The sequence below is a fragment of the Pleurodeles waltl genome, chromosome 3_1 (assembly GCF_031143425.1).
Source record: "Pleurodeles waltl isolate 20211129_DDA chromosome 3_1, aPleWal1.hap1.20221129, whole genome shotgun sequence".
NCBI lineage: Eukaryota > Metazoa > Chordata > Amphibia > Caudata > Salamandridae > Pleurodeles > Pleurodeles waltl.
Window position 1 is genome coordinate 1,913,303,574 of NC_090440.1, and position 18,972 is coordinate 1,913,322,545.

The 18,972-nt window shown below is 49.0% G+C and overlaps 1 protein-coding gene across 4 annotated transcripts in view; it reads right to left on the minus strand.

Annotated features, from left to right (window-relative positions):
- SCARF1 (scavenger receptor class F member 1) overlaps positions 1-18,972 on the minus strand; it is a 241,283-nt gene that overhangs the window by 21,675 nt on the left and 200,636 nt on the right. The gene's annotated exons all lie outside the window — the stretch shown is intronic.

The following is an 18,972-nucleotide window of genomic DNA, read 5'->3' on the forward strand; positions in this document are numbered from 1 at the left end:
GTAATTCTACTGTTTGATTCAAGTGGAACGGTGATATGACTTTTGGTAAAAATTTAGGATTTGTCCGTAGAACTACTTTATGCTTGTGTATTTGAATAAATGGTTCTTGTATGGTAAATGCTTGAATCTCACTTACTCTTCTTAAAGATGTGATTGCAATTAAAAATGCAACTTTCCATGTTAAGTATTGCATTTCACAAGAGTTCATGGGCTCAAAAGGTAGACCCATGAGTCGTGTTAAGACAATGTTGAGGTTCCATGAAGGAACTGGTGGTGTTCTTGGTGGTATAATTCTCTTTAGGCCTTCCATAAACACTTTTATGACTGGTATCCTAAATAGAGAAGTTGAGTGCGTAATTTGCAGTTAAGCTGAAATTGCGATAAGATGTATCTTAATGGAAGAAAAAGCTAGCTTTGACTTTTGCAAATGTAGTAAGTATCTTACGATGTCTTTGGCAGATGCGTGTAAGGGTTGAATTTGATTATTATGGCAGTAATAAACAAATCTTTTCCACTTATTTGCATAGCAATGTCTAGTGGTAGGTTTCCTAGCTTGTTTTATGACCTCCATACATTCCTGTGTAAGGTCTAAGGGGGTCATTCTGACCCTGGCGGCCGGTGACCGCCAGGGTCACCGACCACGGGAGCACCGCCAACAGGCTGGCGGTGCTCCCGAGGGCATTCTGACCGCGGCGGTTCAGCCGCGGCCAGAAAGGGTAAACCGGCGGTCTCCCGCCGGTTTACTACTGCCCTTGTGAATCCTCCATGGCTGCGGAGATGGGGATTCTGACACCCCCTACCGCCATCCTGTTCCTGGCGGGTCTCCCGCCAGGAACAGGATGGCGGTAGGGGGTGCCGCGGGGCCCCTGGGGGCCCCTGCAGTGCCCATGCCCATGGCATGGGCACTGCAGGGGCCCCCGTAAGAGGGCCCCGCAAAGTATTTCAATGTCTGCTAAGCAGACACTGAAATACGCGACGGGTGCAACTGCACCCGTCGCACCCCTGCAACTACGCCGGCTCAATTCTGAGCCGGCATCCTCGTTGCAGGGGCATTTCCTCTGGGCCGGCGGGTGCTCTTTTGGAGAGCGCCCGCCGGCCCAGAGGAAATGTCTGAATGGCCGCCGCGGTCTTTTGACCGCGGTGCGGTCATTCAGCGGCGGTACCTTGGCGGACGGCCTCCGCCGTCCGCCAAGGTCAAAATGACCCCCTAAGTGTCCGAACTCTAGGACTTCAGGAGCCAAATTCCTAGATTCAGCGATGCTGGATTTGGGTGTCTGATCTGTTGTTTGTGTTGCGTTAACAGATCTGGTCTGTTTGGTAGTTTGACATGAGGCACTACTGATAGGTCTAGTAGTGTTGTGTACCAAGGTTGCCTTGCCCAAGTTGGTGTTATTAGTATGAGTTTGAGTTTGTTTTGACTCAATTTGTCTATCGAGATATGGAAGGAGTGGGAGAGGGGGGAAAAGCGTATGCAAATATCCCTGACCAACTCATCCATAACGGATTGCCTTGAGACTGATGATGTGGGTATCTGGATGCGAAGTTTTGGCATTTTGCGTTTTCTTTTGTTGCAAATAGGTCTATTTGTGGTGTTCCCAATCTTTGGAAGTAAGTGTTTAGTATTTGGGGGTGAATCTCCCATTCGTGGATCTATTGGTGATCCCGAGAGAGATTGTCTGCTAACTGATTCTGAATCCCTGGAATAAGCTGCACTATTTGGCGAATGTGGTTGTGAATCGCCCAATGCCATATTCTCTGTGTCAGGAGACACAACTGTGTTGAGTGTGTTCCTCCCTGTTTGTTCAGATAATACATCGTTGTCATGTTGTCTGTTTTGACAAGAATGTGTTTGTGGCTTATTATAGGTTGAAATGCTTTCAACGCTAGAAATACTGCCAGTAGTTCTAAGTGATTTATGTGAAACTGTCTCTGCTGAGTGTCCCATTGTCCTTGGATGCTGTGTTGATTGAGGTGTGCTCCCCACCCTATCATGGAGGAATCTGTCGTTATTACGTATTGAGGCACTGGGTTTTGGAAAGGCCGCCCTTGGTTTAAATTTATATTGTTCCACCATTGAAGCGAGGTGTATGTTTGGCGGTCTATCAACACTAGATCTTGAAGTTGACCCTGTGCCTGTGACCATTGTGATGCTAGGCACTGTTGTAAGGGCCGCATGTGCAATCTTGCGTTTGGGACAATGGCTATGCATGAGGACATCATGCCTAGAAGTTTCATCACCATCTTCACTTGTATCTTTTGTTTTGGGCACATGGTTTGTATTACATTGTGAAATGCCTGTACCCTTTGTGGACTTGGAGTGGCAATCCCTTTTGTTGTGTTGATTGTCGCCCCTAAGTATTGCTGTGTTTGACACGGTTGAAGGTGTGACTTGTTGTAGTTGAGTGAGAAACCTATTTTGTGGAGGGTTTCTATGACATACTTTGTGTGTTGTGAACACCGTTCTTGCGTGTTGGTTTTGATTAACCAATCGTCTAGGTACGGGAACACATGTATTTGCTGCCTTCTGATATGAGCAGCCACTACTGCCAGGCATTTAGTAAAAACTCTTGGCGCAGTTGTTATCCCGAATGGCAACACTTTGAATCGGTAATGTACCCCTTGGAATACAAACCTTAAGTACTTTCTGTGTGAAGGATGTATCGGTATATGGAAGTATGCATCCTTTAGGTCTAGTGTTGTCATGTAGTCTTGTTGTTTGAGCAATGGGATTACATCCTGCAGTGTTACCATATGAAAGTGATCTGATTTGATGTAGATATTTAATGTTCTGAGATCTAATATAGGTCTTAGAGTTTTGTCTTTTTTGGGTATGAGAAAGTACAGTGAGTAAACTCCTGTTCCTTTCTGATGAATTGGTACGAGTTCTATTGCATCTTTTTGGCACGCTTGGACCTCCAGTTGTAGAAGATCCATGTGTTGTTTTGACATATTGTGTGTTTTCGGTGGAACATTTGGAGGGAATTTTAGAAATTCTATGCAATAACCAAGCTGGATAATTGCTAGGACCCAAGTGTCTGTTGTTATTTCGTCCCATTGTTTGTAGAACTTGGTTAATCTCCCCCCTACTGGTGTTATGTGTTGGGGATTTGTGACGTTGAAGTCACTGCTTGTTTTGTGGAGTTTTGGGAGTTTGGAACTTCCCTCTACTTTTTGGGAACTGTCCCCCTCTATATTGTCCCCGAAAACTTCCCCGCTGATATTGGCTCTGATAAGTGGGCCTTGTTTGTGAGGTTGTGGGTTCCGTGCTTTGTCCTCGAAACCCCCCTCAAAACTGTGTTTTACGAAATGTGCCTCTGCTCTGTGGGGAGTAGAGTGCGCCCATGGCTTTGGCCGTATCAGTGTCCTTTTTAAGTTTTTCGATAGCAGTGTCCACCTCCGGCCCAAACAACTGCTGTCCGTTAAATGGCATATTCAGCACGGCTTGAATTCCGGCTTGAATCCTGATGTACGCAGCCATGCATGTCTCCGTATTGTCACTGCTGTGTTTACAGTCCTAGCAGCTGTGTCTGCCGCATCCATTGCTGACCGTATCTGATTGTTTGAGATACTCTGTCCTTCTTCCACTACTTGCTGTGCTCTTTTTTGGAACTCCTTGGGCAAATGTTCTATAAAGTGTTGCATTTCGTCCCAATGAGCCCTATCATATCTGGCCAACAAAGCCTGTGAGTTGGCAATACGCCACTGGTTTGCTGCCTGTGCCGCCACTCTTTTCCCTGCCGCGTCGAACTTACGACTCTCTTTGTCTGGAGGTGGGCCATCTCCTGAAGTGTGTGAGTTCGCCCTTTTGCGAGCTGCCCCTACTACCACTGAGTCTGGTGTCAACTGTTGTGTGATGTACACGGGATCTGTTGGTGGCGGTTTATATTTTTTCTCCACCCTTGGAGTAATGGCCCTTCCTTTCACAGGCTCTTCAAACACTTGTTTGGAGTGTTTTAGCATTCCAGGAAGCATGGGGAGGCTCTGATACTGGCTGTGTGTGGACGACAGTGTATTAAATAGAAAGTCGTCTTCAATTGGCTCAGCATGCAGGCTGACATTATGAAACGCCACTGCCCTTGACACTACCTGTGCGTAGGCTGTACTATCCTCTGGTGGTGACAGTCTAGCTGGATTAACACTCGGGACTGTTATCTGACACTGGCGCATCATAAAGATCCCACGCGTCTGGATCATCCTGACTCATCCCTGTATGAGTTGGGGATTGCATCATTGGTGGAGTGGCTACCGGTGATGGTTGTGGAGAGCGTTGTGAAGATGGTGGCGGGGTTACTTGTTTAGCCACCTTCGCCTATGGCTGCTTGTCTTTCTCTTGGAAGGCAAGTTTTCGTTTCATTCGAATTGGTGGGAGAGTACTGATCTTCCCTGTTTCTTTTTGGATGTGGAGCCTTCTTTGGGTGTAGTCTGGCTCCATTGTCTCCAGCTCCTGTCCAAATCTATGTGTTTGCATTTGTGAGGACAGGCCTTGTTCCTTTGAGTAGGAACTTGATTTCGGTTCCGAGGCCGGATGTTTCGGTATCAAAACCTTTTCGGCTGCCTTTTTCGGTTCCAACGACACTTTTTTGCTCTTCGGCGTACTGATTTCTCGGTGCCGACTTGGTTCGGTGCCGCTCTCTCGGTGCCGAGATTGCTCTGACCCGGTGTCTCGGGGTCGAGTGTGCTCTGTGCCGGTATCTCGACCGGAGTCAGATGACTTCGACACATGCATGCCCTTTTTCGGTGCCGATGCCCGGTCACCTACTTTTCGGGTTAAGCCATGGCCTGTTGGCGGTGGTGTCCCCTGGGCTTTACTGGTCTTTACATGAGTCTTGTGCATCAACGTCTTACTCACGGTTTTCGGCGTCTGTTCAGGATCGACCTCTTCCGAGTCTGAATCCGCGATGGAGAAGGCTTCCTCTTCTTCCTCCATGTGTTTTTGTCCTGTCAGCACCGACGCCATCTGTAGTCTTCTTGCTCTTCGGTCCCTTAAGGTTTTTCTGGACCGAAATGCCTGACAGGCCTCACAGGTATCCTCTTTGTGTTCTGGCGACAAACACAAATTACAGACCAAATGCTGATCTGTATAAGGATACTTATTGTGACATTCAGGGCAGAAGCGGAATGGGGTCCGTTCCATTAGCCTTGAAGACGCACACGGTCGGGCCAACCAGGCCCCGCCGGGGAATCAAAAACCCCGAATGGCCGCCGGAGCTCTTCAAATTTCGGTGTCGATCTGTTGTAACTAACCCGATACCGAACGCAAACAATACCGTCGAATTTTCTGAGTTTTCCACTAACTTTCCGAACCAAAGCGCGGAGCGAAAAGGAACACATCCGAATCCGATGGCAGAAAGAAAACAATCTAAGATGGAGTCGACGCCCATGCGCAATGGAGCCGAAAGGGGAGGAGTCCCTCGATCTCGTGACTCGAAAAGACTTCTTCGAAGAAAAACAACTTGTAACACTCCGAGCCCAACACTAGATGGCGGGATGTGCAAAGCATGTGTATCTGCAGCTACGCATGCCATCAAACATATATATATATATATATATATATATATAGTACTTACCTCCAGTTGGGGGACTGCTTCAAGTAATCTAGTTCAGTGCTACTGTAATAAAGTAAGTTATAAAGTGTTATACGTTTTGTAACACTGTGTGGTTTTTTTCAGGTGTGATAAGTTGCTGTGTGACTACTGTGGTATTACAAGTGCTTTACATTCCTCCCTAGATAAGTCTTGGCTGCTCACTACAGCTACCACTAGGGAGCCCTGGCTTCCTAGAACTGCCTCACTCACTAATAAGGGTTGCCTGGACCTGGTATAAGATGCAGACAGCATAGGTGTCCACCACACACCAGGCCAGCTTCCTACACCCTGTCACAGGGAGCAAGAGAGAAAAGCTTGCTTCGCTTCTAGGGTGAACCACTGTTGCCATAAGGATTGCCCAGGGTGCTCATCCTTCCCCTGTGGCTGCCCCCTATGTTATGCAAACAACACAGATCTTGCCTTACTCTTCTGGTGGAACCTATGTGATGTTGCATTACCGAAGTTGTATCACTCTAGAGACCCCTTCTTATTTAGTTGGGGTAATCTTTATGCCCATCCACCACAAGATAGTGGCTGCATGTGCTCTTAGTGAGAGGAACAATCCCCTGCATGCTGGGGCCTACTGCGACAGGTCCTCTGCATTTACCACTTGAAGGACTCCCCCTACAACTGTCAGGATCCAGCGTATAGCCACAGACCAAAGGAATACGAATGCATGTACAGAATGCCACAGTCGAACTTTGACTGTCTCGCAAAGAGAGGAAGCTGCACTAGGGCCACATTGTTACTTCCTCCGCCAGTGCTGCCAATGTGCGCCTTATCCCCTGCTGATTTGAAGGAGTTCGATTGCCCCTGCATTAATTTATCCACTAACACATTCCTGCATTCACCCTCTGACATAACCACAATACAACACAGGCAAACTTGACAACATATGAAAGATAAATTAAAAAAATACAAGTAGGAAAAAGAAAACATGCTGCCATCTTAATACTGCCATTTTAGTATCCATTAACGAGTTCCAGTTCCTAAGGGGAGGAATGCGGGGGTCACAACATAGTGGTCGAAACATAGCCCTGCAAAAATATCGACTCCACATTATCCACTAATTGCATATCGTTAAGGTAAGTAGATGTGGAGTTTACAAAAGTACATCTACATTTCAGTATTTTCCTTGACAATATAGTGGCAGTCTAAACTGTGGAGGCAATATTTTTGCAGGTCGATATATCAACCAGGGTTTTGTGACATACATACATCCTTTCCCCATGTTTCAGATTTAAAGCTCATGAATACCTTCAAGGGTCAAGAGGCAAAGCAGGGAGTCTTTCGCTCAGCATTGCAAGAATTGGTGAGAGGAGACTCAGAACAGTCTATCACAGCAGATTTTCACAGCAATTGTAGATTCCCCTCATCACACCAGTGTAACGCCATCTTGTGAGGCTCAGGGCAGACATAGACAGACCTCATCACAAGACTGTCACTACTCCAGTTTTGAGTTGTACAGTGACAGTGGTTGTCTCAGATCCTTTCTTTCTCAGGCTTGTTTGACCCCAGTCCCTCAACAATAGCTTGACTCACTTCATGAAGGCCATCTTCCTTCCTTTGCCCTCACTAAAACACCTGTCTGATCTTCAACTATGATTCTTACAAGATAATGGCTATCATTGATATAATTTAGACAATTGCACAGCGAATTCTAAAATCACCTTTTGCAACGAATGCAACTTTAACTGAATATTAATGACCATCAAACTTGTTCCTTAACCTAAATGATGTTTGCCCACAATTAACATGCAAGAATGTCTGTCAAACTAAAGAGAAGGTGCAACTTGTCCCAAGTGAAGAAGAACACAACAAAAAGACAATACCAAACAAATAGACAGTGAAACAAATTGTGTGTATGTTTGTAAGATACAACCACCAAATTTGTATTAGTCCATTGCCCATAGCCGCTGAGTCATTTGTTTGCTAGTTATTACTGTTATGGCATTTTGACCCCACTTCCAGGTATGAAGGTCTCAAAAGGACTTTAAGGATGTAGATACATCTGAGCGGCCAGTATCCCATAAAGGGATAGTATGACTGTGCCTGATATTATTGGGGTAACAAAATGGGGTGCACAGGCAGGTGCAACATACATTTCCCTAGAGTATGTGGAAGAAGTTGACTGGTGTCCATTGGGACACTGTGTTTGTCTGCATGAGATGGAGTTTACCTTGCATGTTGTATTCATAAGTTGTGGCCATGACAGCGGCCATGTGGTTTGTTCCTTTAGTCCCTGCCATGATGAGCAGTCAGGTAGGCTGAGAGAGAATCATCATCTCTGTAATAAAATATCAATCTTCCTTCAACTGCACTGAAGTAAACCCTTGCCCATTTCCTGCACTGGGAGTCATCCAGCAACAAGAGAAACGTGACTCAGACTGCCTGACTTGGATCTACAAAACACATTTTACAAGTCCCAACCAGCTCAGCCTCATTTTGCAATTCTATAAAGCCCGGAAAGAAGGGACAAAGTCTCATGATGACTTTCTCTTGAATGAAGGAGTACTTCACATGTGCAAACATTGGAGGGCTTCCTGCTAATCCTCCTAAGTTTTGCAAGTATGTGTATGTTGCAGGAATGTAAACTTTGTTGTAGGAGTGCATTCGCCAAGACATCTTGGCACTAGTAACGGAAAAGAAGCATACAACAGATATGTCGGCTTTTTTCACTGAGAGACACGCGAGTTGCGCAAAGGAAACATTTCAAGTACATGCTGATGGAATTCCTGCTGTATCCTAATTAGCGAGCTAAGTCCTGAAGAAGTCCATTGGGATGAAACCTGTTGGCTAAAAGGAATTGAAGAAAAAGATGTTTTATCTGAAGATATATGAATAAAAGATTGGGTTTTATCAAGAAAGAAGTCTTAGGAGTTTGTGCCGGCCATAGTTTGCATTGAATTGCATTGGACTTTTATTATATTATGTAGTTTATGTGAGTGCTGGGTCACATAAGAATACTGTCTTATCCATGGATTTTTATCCTGGTTTTTGATGACTAGCGAGGCTGGTCTTCAAGACTCTTGCAGCACAAATATTTAGTTTGTTCTATTTCATCCACTAGTGTGGTAAGGTGCGGTATTTCTTGCCTCAGCCTTCCTTTTGATTTATTGATTAGACTTAAAGCTGTGGCCCAGATCTTTTGAAAATGGGAGAAAAAGGCATCTTCTCATCGAAGTCCATTCCCAGGGTCTTCACCAACTCAACTCGGATGGGAGGGGTGTTAAGCTGCACTGATCAAAAATCAACAGAGCAAGTATCACCAAGCAATAAGTAGCAACTCTGACTTCTCACCTTTCAATTAGGAACAAAATACTCAACATTCATTACTGGATGCTGGTAAAGCAGTCCTGCAGCAACCCAACAGAGCCGGAGGAGTGTTGCTCAAATTTGAGCAGTAGTTGTGTATCATCCATATAAGCTAGTGTTGTGAACCAAAATGAGTGTATGAGGCCACATGAGTGGTTGGATGTATACATTAAGCTATGGACAGTGTCAAACCTTGGGGAACCCCTTTGAAGTGTCACTGGAACAACAAGCATTGGCAAAGTCAACAGGTTTCGCCTATGCGAGGTCTATTGGCTTTACCAATGTTATTTTAGACAATACGTGTATAGTCAGGGCAAAACAGAAGATATTTGGGGTATGACTGGGACATAGGTATGGAAGGATGGTTATCTAGGGGATAACATTAGTGGATTTTGGTGTAGCTGGCAGGTGTGCGGGGAGGGTGGAGCATGGACAATGTTAATGTGAAGGGGTCTTTACACCTATTGAGGGAAGTGGGGCGAGGGGACTTGCTGATGCCTGAACCGCGGGCCTGAGTAGATCACTATGGGGTGGTATGAGCCGGGTGGCGATATTTGCTTGATTGCCGCTGCTCACCATAGCCAGAAGAGGTGAAGACAAGTCAGAGTGGGGGCACCCTTCACCGCATTAACCTATTACAGATTCACATCCTTTGCACAATTATAACATCTGGTGCCTCAGTTACTAGATAACAGTAGGAAACTTGCCAACGATTTGGAAAGCACTCATCTAGGTGTGGTGCTGCAACCAGGCACCAAGAAATTGACATTAACTCTAGAAACTTTTCTGATTAAATGTAATTTTGATGTTTTTTGTCTCCTGTCACGGTCAGTCCAGAAATCAGCAGCTACAGACTTTCCCTTCTGGGATTAGTTTCTATGAAGAACGGGTGCTGTTACAGTGATTCTAAGGTGTGGCTACTTGATGCTTCATGAGGTGGAGAGACACTTCACCGTCGGGTGTCTGTCTGGTTGTGCCATTGTAAATCATTGTTTTTGTTGGTTTTCAAGGTAGAGTTTGTAAAACACAATGGTTTTAGGTTTAGAATCAATTATATTAATAAGCATTTGTAATGCCTTATAACCAGGGCCACTAGAATTATGCGGCAGGGGAGGACCAAATTATGAGGCAGGGTTGAGTAAATTATGCATTCAGAATTCGGTGTCATGTGGTACATTTTGTGGTAATATTACTTCATTATGTTGAAATTTTTACACTTGTTAACACTGTCTAGGCATTAGCTGCATGTCATTATTACCATTTTGACACCCAAATAAACAATAAGCAAAAGAAAAGTGACCAGTTAACCTTTGCAAAGTGCTTTCCACTGCACTCCAACATGTCACCGCGTTTTTAGTAGCTTTTAAGAGTGTGAGCTAGAAACATGTTTTTTGTTAAAATCTGCAGACTATGCAACAGATGATGGATTATGTTGCAAATGCGGCAAATATAAAATTATATGAAAAACACCACAGACGCACAATCGCATAATTTCAGCAGCCCTGCTTATAACTGAAACTACATCTTTTATCATTGGTGGGTTTAGACACTCAATAACTCAATATGTGTGTGATGTTATTCATCGCAGCCCTAATGCATCAATTCATCCACCCATTCGCAAATTCTTGCTTTCATTCTTTCACTTATTCACAATAAAATATACACAAACTCAACAGGTGTATGCAAGATAAATTTCAAGAATAAAAGTATGAAAAAGAAAAACATGCCCCCTACTAAATGTGGAAGGTGCATGTTTGCAAAAATAAATAACATAAATAAATAAAACATAACAGCAGTCATCTTTGGCTAGCATTGTACACAGTGTATACACAGTGTAATAACAAGCTAATCTTAAAGGCTTAATGTCGTCAAATTTGTCAATTATGTCAGCCTTACTGCCTTTGTTGTAGATTTTCATAAAAACGGATCAGACATGTAATATTTTCCCAATGAACCAATCGAGGAGTATAGCCAGGGTCACTAGACTTATGTGGCGGCGGAGGGGGGGGGGGGGGGGGGGGGGGGGGGCTATTGGGGTTATGTGGCAAGATAAGATAAGCAACAGAAAGGGGACCTTTTGCAAAGGGCATTTCACTGCACAGCAACACGTGTCACAGCACTTTTGTATCTTTTAATCCGTTTTAGCTAGAAACAGTGTTTTTGGTAAATTCTGCAGTAATGTAGCAGATGGTGGATTATTTCGACCAAATGCGGCAAATCCATAATTATTGTGACTACTCGAGGGGCGTGGCCAAGGATCCAGAGATGGCGCACGCTTAATTTCCTCGCTCCGGAGGGGCGATGAAAATTTGAGGAAAAGCGTGCCGGCTCCGGGCCGATAGGAACCTGTGCGGAGGTGCTGGACTGGGGGGCCGGTCCTGGGTGCTGCCGGGCCCCAGTTACGGCCCCGGAGTGTGCTGAGGTGCGGGCCTGGTTAGATCGACGGAGGAGGTGGATGGCGGCCCGTCCCCTCGGCCGCAGCCTCGAGTGGAGGCGCGGGCCACCGCAGGATCGAGGCGGACGGCCCGGGAGCTGCGTGGGGCCTCGAGCGGGTCTCCCTGCTGCGGCGGAGGTGCGGGGGTGGCCGGCGGGGCCCCGGAAGGACTGCGCCACACGGGGCGGTGGATCACAGCTGCTGGGGAGCGGGCACGGCCCTTGGTCGTGCTGGGGCCGGCCCACGGACATGGCGTCTGGCCCGGGCGGGGGCCCTGGGGCACTGGATTAGCGGTGCGGCCCCGGAGCTGGGACGGGGCCGCGCCTGTGAGGGGAGACAGGTGCCCACGAAGACGGTGCAGGCGTTGGTGGGCCCTGTCGGCTGGGGGCCTACGAGGGCCCTTGCAGGGCTGAAAGAAATCGGAACAAGGGGTGGGAGCCCAGCCCTGCCTGGAGCGTGAGCCGGCCCGCGACCACACTGGACAGACTTCACTGGGGCTTGGCTGGGGGCTGGGAGAGGCTGACCTCCTGGCTAGCTTGAGCCGGCTAGGAAGACGAATGAACAACAGAGCTGGCGATAGAGGAGGCATACCCCACAAAAGGAACAGATGGTAGATTGCCTAACAGGGGAAGACCATTGACCCAGGTGCCCTGGAGCGCCAGCGACCCCTGAGTGATTAACACTGTGGATGGGGCACCTGGAGAAGTTGGAGCTCGTGTGGTAGTGGAGTGTGCCCAGATGTGATGCTGGCGTCGCGGAGAAAACATTGAAGAGGTGGTAACGACACTGAGAGGGAGGGCGACCGAACCGTGACTGCGACGCATTGTTGGGCCCAGGCGGTGGGGCGTGGCCCTGGACAGGCGGCGCGCGGAGGAACGGCTGGGACGACCGGGGCTGAAGAGAGTGGCAGTCAGCCACGGACCGACAACTTCGAGCCCCCCATCTCTGCAACTAAAGCTAGAGATAGCTGGCGGGGTGTCCGGGGGCCTGCCCGTGGACCGCCCAGGGGCCGCGGAGTGGCCTGTGGAGAACAGGGCGCAGGGACACGGAAGGAAGAGAGCACACAATAACGCTTGGGCCGCAGCCTGGGCCCTGGGGATGCGACCCCTTATCCATCCAATGCCCCCCAAGAGCCGGGCCAAGAGCAGAACCATGGACTCCGCAACGCCACCGGGGCACAAAGAAGTGGACTCGCAGGACCATTCACAAGTTAAAGTACAGGATACCCTATACAAAATACTCGGGCGATAGAAGACACAAAGACAACGCTACAGCGCAACATCAACCAAGTTGCGGTTGAGGTGGGTCTACTGAGAGCAGACCACCATAAACTGGTGGACAGAGTCAAAGAAACGGAATCCACGTTGGCGGACATCGTGCCGAAGCAGAAAGACTTGGCGGCCGAAGTGACTTCCCTTGCTGACAGAGTGGCACGTCTTGAACAGAGAGCCGAGGATGTGGAGGGGAGAAACAGGAGGAACAATGTGCGCGTGGTGGGCCTCCCTGAGGGGGCCGAGGGAGCGAACATGGTGGAATTTCTGGAGAAATGGTTAAGCACGGCAGTTGCACCTGGGTGCCTGACCCCCTTCTACACGCTGGAGCTTGCTTGCCCCTGGTAGACCTCCCCGTGCTGTGATTGCTAAATTACTGCACTACAGAGAAAGAGACATCCTCCTACAGAAGGCCAGAGAGATGGGCCCGTTTAAAGTAGCAAACAGGGAGGTGACGCTATTCCCGGACTTCACACTGGAGGTTCAGAACAAGCGAGCTTCATTCCTAGCAGTTAAAAGGGCCCTAAGAGAAGAAGGGATCCAGTATTCTCTGCTTTATCCAGCCAGGTTAAGAGTGATGATGGAGGGGAAGACCACGTTCCTCCAGTCCCCAGAGGAGGCATGGGAGTGGCTCGAAAATCATGGGTCTCAAACGGGGCGGTCCGCAAGAGAGGGCCCGGCTGGGAGCAGAGCAGGAATCATCCGTGACTGGCGCCAACGCAAACACACAAAGAGAGGGGCAGGAAGGCGGCCCGTGTGGGTGGAGAGATGTCCCCCCAGGAGGGCTCTGAGGAGGAATCGGACGACACGTTGGTGTCCTCTGCCGGGGACTTGGGGTGCTCGGCCCGTGCCCCGAGGGTGACCCTGCAAATGGCTGACATACTCGGATAATAAAAAACCGCAGCAGTGCCCGAAGATATGGTACAATGTGTGAACGAGAGGCCCCTCTGGACCTGGCCACCCCCCTGACCAGAACCTCGCCTGTCCAGTCAGGCTGGCGAGTACTGCAGTTATATGTTTGAACAAGTTGCACTGTTGCACAGTTTTCTGGGCAACCTACAGTTTGGGAGGCGCCCTGGGGAGTGGGAGTTGGGGTATACAATTACAAGTTAAAATGGCAAAGTGGGTGGTGAAGTCCGACCATAGCAAGGGTCCGAACAAGCGAAGGGGCAAATCCGAGGCCTGGGAGAACCGGGGACACTTTTACCAGACTGAAATATTAAGATGGCAGATTATAATTTCTTAACATGGAATGTCAGGGGGATGGGCACACCGGCCAAAAGACATAGAATTCTCGCCTATTTAAAGAGAAGGGGCGTGCAGGTGGCAATGCTGCAGGAGACCCACCTAGCACGAGGGGAGGGGGAGAAACTGAGACGCAGGTGGAGGGGGCAGGTGTTTGCCACAGAGTACTCGGCTTATGCAAGAGGTGTACTGATATGGGTCAGAGCAGGGGTCCCTCTAACAATAGACTCTTCCAACATAGCCCGGGAGGGCAGATTTGTGATACTGGAGGGGAAACTACACAGTACCTCGATAGTCTTGAGCTGCATCATCGCCCCTAACCAGGACCAGGGTTATCGAGCCACCTTACCCGCCAACAAACTGGAGAATTATTAATCGGGGGGACTTCAACGCAGTAGTAGACATAAACATGGACAGGTCAACCCCGCCACTACAGGGGGCAGTGTCAACTAGGATAGCCAAAAAACTATGCAAATGGCTGGGAACTTGGGGGTTGGTGGATGTCTGGCGAGAGCAACACCCAAATGTTAGAGACTACTCGTATTACTCAGGACTCCACCGGGTGCACACCAGAATTGACAGAGCGGTTTGCACAGTGGGTCTTGCACGTAACATGACTCACTCTGAATACCTTGCCCGCACTCTGTCGGACCATAATCCCTTGTTGCTGACGTTGAGGGTGTCGGAGGATAGACCCCCCCATACCGTTGTGGAGACTGACCCCTGCAGCACTTGAAGATCAGGCGTATAGAGATGCCCTGCGTTGCCACCTGGCAGAATATATTGAGACCAATAGAGGATCTACCCCTTCTAGGGCCATGGAATGGGAAGCACTCAAGGTGGTGACGAGGGGCTTCTGCCTGGGACAGTCGGTGGGGGTGAAGCGTACACTTGAAAGGGAATTGACTGCCCTAGAGAAGGACATGCATGAGGGGGAGTTGAGACAGGGACCTGTAGCTCAGGAGAACGAGGAATATAACCGTGCCCGTAGAGAACATTCCCGGATTGAGGAGCAGCTTAGGTGTCATAGCATGCAAAAATATTTGGCATCACTACAATCAGAGAGGGCAGATCGGGGAGACTACTAGCGTGGCTGGTGCGCCCAGGCGGGGATAGCGAGCCCATCACGAGCGTGCTGGATAGAGGGGGACTCAGTAGACTCAGACCAGGCCCAATAAATGACGCATTTAGGGAATATTATACACACCTGTATGGGAGACCTAGCGACCTGGGGACGGAGGCCTTCGATAACTTCTACAGCAAATCCCACTGCCGATACTGAATCCAGAAGAGAGGGATAGCCTAGGGGGATAAGTGACAGCGGAGGAGATAAGTGAGGCCATAGTGCAATTAGCCCCCAGGAAGACCCCTGGTACGGACGGCCTCCCCATGGATTTTTACAAAAAATATAAATCACTATTGGTTCCCCAGCTAGCGGGGATGTACCCGGAAGCATTACACCGTGGGGAGATGCCGTGCACGCTACGGGAGGCCTTGGTGGTGCCGCTCCCCAAGACAAACACCAGGGAAGCATCGGTGACTGACTTTCATCCTCTATCGATGCTAAACAGCAACTTCAAGATCCTTAGTAAAATCATGGCCGGCCGGTTGCTCCCCCTCATGACCACACTCGTGCATGCGGACCAGAATGGCTTTGTCCCTGGTCGCAGCACCTCCCTGAACCTGAGGCGAATCTTCGCTATTTTGCAAATGCCTAACGAGACGAAACCACCAGCGGGGGTCTTGCTGGCAGTGGACTTTGAGAAGGCCTTCGACTCGATTATATGGGACTAAGGGCCGTGTTGTTAAGAATGGGACTCGGGGAGGGTTGGGTAAAATGGGTGGACCTGTTATATTCGTCACCACTAGCAAGAGTGAAGACGGGCAGAACAATATCTAGCGCATACCCAGTATATCGGGGGAACTAGACAGGAATGCCCCCTGTCCCCACTGTTATTTGCCAAGGCAATTGAGCCCCTGGCGGCCCAGCTGCGGCGGGAAGGAGTGGGTAAAGGAATTGAATGGGGACCAACTGAACATATTATCTCCCTATACGCCGACGATATACTTATTTATCTGAGGGATGGGACCAGTGGACTCCCATGGGCTTTGAGTATCCTGGAGGATTTTGGGGTGTTGTCTGGGCTTCGCCTTAACCGAGGCAAAACATTTGTGTTTCCCATGCTGCCAGGCTGCGTACGCCCTGGAACATGCCCAGCGGATGTGAACTGGGCCCCATAGACCTTCAAATATTTGGGCGTTCAGATATTCCTCGAACTGAGTGATCTCCGGGATGGTAATCTTGGTAGGACACTCCGCTCCCTGCGGTCCTTGGTTGGGTTCATTGAAGTTAACAATAATGGCCAGAGTAGCGCTGTCTAAAATGATTATGCTTCCTCGCCTCCTCTACTGCTTCACTAACTTACCATTACTGATCCCCTTTGCGTGGTTTCGCAAATTGAACGCTTTGCTCAGGGAATTAATATGGGATGATGGTCGCAGACACACAGCGCTGACGACCATTTGTAGGCCGACCCATATGGGTGGACTGGGTGCCCCTGACTTTGAGGCATATTACCTGGCATCTCAGCTACAATGGGTGTCCGGCTGGCTGGTGGGCAGGGGACATCTGGATTTGTGTACCGCCCACGGTGTGATTGACACAGCTCGGATTGTAGCACGTATGACAGACAGGAAGATTGCCTCCTTAGGGGACAACATAATGAATAGTGTTGCAATGGTATGCTGGAAGAGATGCGCGAGAAGGGTCGGAGTGGGCCCACCATACTCCCCAGCTATGCCGCTATCGGTCCTTGCCCTGGACCCGGGAGGAAAGGGACTTGGGGGGCTGGGGCTGGGACCATGGACAAGAGCAGGAGTAGTGACAGTTGTGGGACATAGGATATAATGGACTCGTAATACGGCGGATGGTATATCCGTCACATCTGGGACGGATTAACACCCTCCTCCAAAGTTGTAATCAGGCCCTAAGTGTCTGAAGCAGAGAGGGGTGCCTCTGCTTCTCTTCGGTGTACTAAGCCACCGCCATGCCTTCGAAGGTCCATCATCCTGACAGGTCACAGAACGCCATGTTCTTTCCCCCCCTATGTGGACAATTGTCCATATTTAGAGATCCCTGCCTGCTAGGCGTGGATCTCTAACCCTTCAGAACCGCCTATGCTGCGGTTGCACCAAAGGCTGGTTGTTTAACTTTTGTGTTTTTCCAGAATAAACTCACAAAGCAGTAGCCTGTTTTCGAAAAACAAAAAAAATGCCCCCTACGTGCAGATTTTCTCTCCGAGTATGGGAGCCAATAAGCGATTTTAATGCCCGGGTAGGAAACCTAGTGACAGTGCCCTGCCCTAAATATGATAGTCAGGCCGTCACTAGTCCCTGGCGACCCTGTGGCTGGTGTGTTGTCAAATCAAAGCTTTCCATCCAGGTTCCCCTATGTCTAAATGGGGGCTGGGGGCCAGGGACCCATGAGGTTGGCCGAGTGTGGGCGCCACCGATTTACAGTGGTGCTCTGGCTCCACCAACCTCTAAAATACCCTTAAGGGGCAATGGAACAACTACAGTCAACAACATGAAAGCACATACTCCCTTTATTTCAAGTCAGAGGCCCTCATTCTAACCCCGGCGGTCTCAGACCGCCGGGGCCAGGGTCGGCAGGAGCACCGCCGACAGACCGGCGGTGCCCCGCAGGGCATTCTGACCGCGGCGGTTTGGCCGCGGTCAGAAAGGGTAAACCGGCGGTCTCCCGCCGGTTTACCGCTGCCCTTAGAATCCCCCATGGCGGCGCAGCTTGCTGCGCCGCCATGGGGGATTCTGACACCCCCTACCGCCATCCTGTTCCTGGCGGTTCACCCGCCAGGAACAGGATGGCGGTAGGGGGCACCGCGGGGCCCCCGTTACAGGGCCCCACAAAGTATTTCAGTGTCTGCCTAGCAGACACTGAAATACGCGACGGGTGCAACTGCACCCGTCGCACCTTCCCACTCCGCCGGCTCAATTCTGAGCCGGCATCTTAGTGGGAAGGTTGATTTGCCCTGGGCTGGCGGGCGGCCTTTTGGCGGCCGCCCGCCAGCCCAGGGCAAATCCCAAAATACCCTCAGCGGTCTTTCGACCGCGGAGCGGTATTTTGGTGGGGGAACTTCGGCGGGCGGCCTCCGCCGCCCGCCGAAGTTAGAATCACCCCCAGAATGTTAAAGTACAGTCTGTCCTACAGCATTAAACACACTGGTAGCAAACAGGAACACACAGTGCTAACTTTGCAAGAAATAACCACCGCCCTAAGAACACGAGTGAGTACATGACTACCACAGCCCTCAAGAATGCTTACTTTCACATCCCTACATGTCAGGCACAGGAAATAACCGTGGCTGGTCATGCAAGAAAAGCACAAACAAATCAAGCATCTGTCTTTTGGAGAGAATGTAGAATATCAAGGCAATGCTGTTGACTGGGGATACATATGTGGCGTTATCTAACATATGTCTACTCAGAGGACCCATCATCAGTAGGATCACACAGTTCACTCAGGCAACAATGCAGCCTGATGTTTAAGGTAACTGTTGTCAAAGTCTTATTGACAACAACAAAAATCATACATGATTTAGGAATGGACACAGACATGCAACAAAGCCACAGAGTTCTGTTGAGAGAATAACACCATCCAGCAAAATAATGCCGCAGTTAGATATGCACGAATCCGGTTAAGTCATTGTTGGGAGTAATGGATTCAGTGGCTTCAAACATAAAGCAAATCCCTTGGACAATTTTGAGAATGAGCTGCTCTAAGATCATCCATAAACGCATTGCACAGCCTTGGAGAGAAGAGGGTGACCCACTGGTTATCTAGTTATGTTATTTAGTTATGTAGGTAGTGTGTCTGTGTATTATCACAACATTCCGAGATAGGATATATGTGGTCACTGCCTTTTCTGTCCACTCTTAGAGAACTCCAACAACATTCAGAGTCAAACCATCTTGGGTCCCTGCACTTATGAGGTGAAAGTATTACTATCAAGTACTATGTGAAACTGGCCTGTTTTATACATTCAGACAAGTAGAAGCAACAGTGTCAGCATGGGCGTAGGAACTGTGGGGGACAGGAAGATTC